Genomic DNA, 5,000 nt, shown 5'->3' with positions numbered 1-5,000 from the left:
TGATTCTACAAGTAGAACAAACGTAACAAACAAACAAACAAACAAATAAACAAACATGCATGACGACATCCTGTTTTATTTATAATATGTCATAATGGTGACATTATGTTTCGACACACGTTTCAGCGAGATAGGACAGGACTATCACAAGTTGTGAACGTTACCAACTGATTTCAAGTGGTTAGTTTTACTCTCTCTCTCCCTCTCTCTCTCTCTCTCTCTCTCTCTCTCTCTCTCTCTCTCTCTCTCTCTCTCTGTGTGTGTGTGTGTGTGTGTGTGTGTGTGTGTGTGTGTGTTTTAAGTGCCACCACTTAGCATATTTGCCCGCAAGTGTCATGAACAAGGAGAAGAGGCGTGAGACGACTTTGTAAACAGTAAGTATCAAAAGAACAGTGCTCTCCCTTAGCCCAGGACTGAAAATAATAATGAGTAATGTTATACATCTTTATTCAGTTGTTTGGTTTGTTTTGTTTTTTCATCACGTGATTTCAATATTTTGCGTGGGTTTGTTTTTGTTTATTTTTGTTTTGTTTTTCACGCGGTCTGAAATATTATAATTAAACATCATAAAAAGGCGTTTAATTTATTACTACAGTAAAGCAGAACTACCGACTGTTACTTAGAGTGTAAAAAAAAAAGAATTATAAGCTATCCTAAATGCTATTATTCAAAAGAAGAAGAAATGGGATTAGAATTAAGTGCAAAAACTGAATATAATTTGTCGTCTGCGTCAAAAGGAGACAACAATTTCAATTAATTGAAATCGATTCTAAAGAACAGATTTGTCAGAGCATGACATAATCAATCGGAAAGTGAAAACTTTGGATTTGCATTTTTTTTTCATTCTCTAAAGGAATATGCCCCCAGGGCATTTTAATCTTTATTTGAAATAAATGGGGTGATTTTTCATGACGTTATGGTCAGATGTATGGGAAAAGTATCCAGCAACTTTTCACAAATTTCATACTTTTTCAATTTGACAAGCTGTAAAAAACATTAGAAGTAAAATTAAGCTTTGATATTTTCCAAAGATGTATAAAAAGTGTTTATTCAATCATAATTTATGACATGATAGAAATTGACCTTCTAACTAAACTTGGCAATATCTTAGTTCAAAACTTTTCACCATCTGACTTATTATGTCATTCATTAAAACAAATAACAATATATCGATGTCGACACAACTGCGTGTATGTACTCAATTCGACGTATATATATTTAAAGGTCTGATAACCCATATTGTTAGGGGCTCATTGGTGTAATGGAAATCCTCTCAAATCAAAAACAAAAAAATATTGTCCATAACAACAATGTTAAATTGCGTTCCGTTATCAAACATGCTAATATTATGTGCACCTAGACTGACTCAATTCAAAATTGTAATTAACCAAATGAAAATAACAGCTTTTTAAAAAGATCAAAGTACAAAACACGGAATCTGTCGGACTCAAAGCCCTTCTTCAGCCGCCAACAACAACAACAACAACAAGCAATGAAGACATAAATACATTACGAAAAAAAAAAACAAATCGAGAGAAATATTCGGCACGCCCTATCCGTACAAAAATATTTTTAAAGTAGTCTTTTAGAGCCATACGGAGCCGGAGTTTATCCCGGTTACTATAGCGTGAAACGGACAAAAGCAATTGATTGCTACCCTTTGGATAGGACGCTAGTCTCTCGCTAAGTAAATTCCGCCAGATCTAACATACCCAGCTACCCAATCACTGCTGGTTGGACAGGGGGTCAGAAACAATCTATGGACAGGGGGGTCAGAAACAATTTCAACTGCACCCAGGATCGATCTCGGGACCCCCTACAAAAATCTTGAAATTAAATATTAGCAAAATGTCACCTAGGCTCAACTCATATGTTATGTCTAATATCATATTTGAGAGTGATTGAAAACTTATGGTTTTTGCGCAAAATGCTGTATGCGTCATAGACACACACACACACACACACACTCACTCACTCACACACACGATTACAAATTATGATGAGATTTTGGGGATGACTGATGTAAAAAAAAAAGACTTTAATTAAAAGACAAGAAAAGGCAAATTATGTCGTTGATTGGTCATCTGTGCGGTCAGATACCCTCAATTTGAAATCACTGTTTTACTTGGTCAACAATGAATGGTAAACGGAGCAGATGATATTATATGTTTTGTCTGTTATCATATTTGAGAGTGATTGGACTTTAAGAAATTTATGGTTTTTTGCGCAACGGAGCAGATGATGTCAAAGAGTGAATATGGATAGCCTAAACAGCTAGACAACAAATAGAAAAACAAGTTTAATAATCAGAAAAGCGCATTAGAGGGGGCGCATGGAATCAATACCCGGAATAGGCACGACAATACACTTGAGGGATAAAATTCAATCCATTTTGATTTTACTAATCTCACAAAAAGAAAACAATTTTGTCAATAATTATCTTAAAATCATCACCCATAATGTGTATGTTATATGAGAGAATCGGATTATTATCTATAGTATTATCAATCAGAGGTCAACTCTTTTCCTTCTGTATTCCAGTTATGGGAGATTAAGTTGTAAGCTTTGTGTTATATTATGACAAGTAAGCGGTCTCTAGAGATGACAATAATTAATTGCACGTCTTTGTACTCACGAATGACACCGGATTAACGTTTCTATAGTTGGAAACCACATGCAAAACTCCGATGTAGACGCGTCTATGTCAGAATAAAGGTCAATTGAACTGTGGTTTTTACGTACAAATAAGTGAACCATTTATAAATATGATCGATAGTCTTATCAGCAACATGAGACAAAATTAGGTCTTTACCAACATATTTCTTTGCATGAGTAACAGATAGTTCAACAGAAAGTAGGACATGTAAACAATGGGGATATATTATTATTTAGATATAATCAAGATTTTTCTTATTAATTATGCTGTACACTTCGTCTACCATTTACTTCTCTCTGAATTTCAATGAAACTCTCGAATAACAATGTGAGATTGAATGCAAGCTTCAATTTAATTACGAAAACAGATAGAATGGACGTTTCGTGTTTCCCTTTTATCAACAAACAGGATAAATGAAAGACTACAGTTGTTAACAAAGCCACTACCACATTATCTCATTCATCTGTAGTGTTTAATTCATCCTGTTTGTTGATAAAGGGGAAACCCGAAACGTCCATTCTATCTGTTTTCGTGATTAAATTGAAGCTTACGTTCAATTTCACATTGTTATTTATTTCTTCGAGCTTCGAGCTGCAACATTTACAATGAAACTCACGTGATTCCGTCGTACCTTTGTTTCCACCAAACTATGAGTGCTCACGAATGGATTGTATTCACTGAAAATAAATCTGTTCCATCCTCACTGGTAACAAAACATAACTACTACTATAGGTATTATACACTCTATGCTGCATAACCCTTTATAGACGAGTTTGGATTTAACTCTCTCCTTCCCAGCCATTTAAAAAAAATCCCCCGAAAATTCACATCCACAAAAATAGACTTTTCCTAATCAAACAAACAAAAAAGTAACGTGTATTCTATACAGAATGTTGCTCGGCAAAATGATGTCTACAACACAGTATTTAGTATTTATAGATGTAATATCAAAGCATTTCTTTACATTTTGTAATTTACAAGAGAAATCAGAATGAAAAATTGCCGGTTGCATCGTAACGAAAGTGACGATTTTCCTATGGTTGGTAAGTAGAGAGGTAATTGAATCTGAAATCATATTATAATCCCACTGAATTAATCAAGACAACAATAGCAGGGATCCGTCCGTCTTGTGAAAAGAGGTGAAGACGGATACAATTCGTGTTGTAAACAGTAAATAATAAAATTGGATAAAATTATGATTGGATCTAAATCCAGACAAGACGTTAAAGGGTTAACAATATTATGTCTGAGCTAATGTGTCTCTACTCATCTTTTACATTTCGGTAAGCCACTCGAAATGTTATTTTACAGTGAGTACCACACTAGAAAATCACAATCAATGAGTAATCATAACATTCTATTTATGTAACATAGGTTTTCTAGTTATAAACATTGTAAACAAAAGCAACAATTATTGTCATAATATCAAGCTGTACAAATTGACTTGACGAATTCCAATCAGTTTTGAAGCACCGAGATAGTCATACTTAATACTTAATTATTCTTTCTTTTTTGTTAAATTTATTTTTCTTTCTTTTTGTTTGTTTTTGTTGGGTTTTTTTTTTTTTGTTTGTTTGTTTGTTTTTAGGTACACCTCTAGCATTGATAATTTTATTTTAAAAATTGATTTTAATACAGCCCACAGTGCTTGGCATACTCATTGTTATGGAGTCCGTCGATTTATGAGAAAAAGGGGAAGTAAAATAAAATTTTATACGAATAGTGTCGATCGAATGATATAAAAATTTCAAACAGATTAAATGTCAGGCCATCTAAAGCATTCAAACAAGTTTCAACTGAACAATTTAAGATTAATCAACGGGTTTTAAATATTAACACGTCAAAATGTGCGAAAAGATGAACGCAAAATAGGTATCGTCAACAAAGAAATGCTCAAAAATGGATGTCCGTTTTGAATGAAATATATTTTTCGTAGATGTGACATAATGGTGATATGATAGAAGTAAACAAAATATTAAGAACGACTTATGACAGTAGGACTAGAAATTTGGTATTTCTCCGAACGCTCAGGAAAATAAACTTGTTCTATTTCTCCATTTTGTCGGCTAGCCCCCCAGTAAATAGCTGATGGGTTAAGGACAAAAAAAAAAAAAAGAAAAAAAAAAAAAGAATACTGAGAACGGAAACCCTTCGGAGAAATAGAGATCAAGTTTATTTTCCCGAGCATTCGGAGAAATAGTCACTTCGTTTTAAAAAATTGCTCTAAAAATCTATCCAGATATGATACAATGGAAAACAGCAGAAAGCTCTGTCTACAAAGGGCAAGGATATATATCAGAAAGTGTGATTTTAATGTGAGGGTCATACAGCTGTGGGGATAGTT

At 33.6% G+C, this 5,000-nt stretch overlaps 1 protein-coding gene across 2 annotated transcripts in view; it reads right to left on the bottom strand.

Annotated features, from left to right (window-relative positions):
• The window catches only part of LOC144967339 (prickle planar cell polarity protein 3-A-like), a 105,613-nt gene that overhangs the window by 15,101 nt on the left and 85,512 nt on the right, over positions 1-5,000 (bottom strand). The gene's annotated exons all lie outside the window — the stretch shown is intronic.

Source organism: Berghia stephanieae, chromosome 3, assembly GCF_034508935.2.
Source record: "Berghia stephanieae isolate SIO BIC M18660-M18661 chromosome 3, UCSD_Bste_1.3, whole genome shotgun sequence".
Classification (NCBI taxonomy): domain Eukaryota; kingdom Metazoa; phylum Mollusca; class Gastropoda; order Nudibranchia; family Aeolidiidae; genus Berghia; species Berghia stephanieae.
The sequence above is the reverse complement of the archived record's forward strand: the minus strand, read 5'-3'. Positions and strand labels throughout refer to the sequence as shown.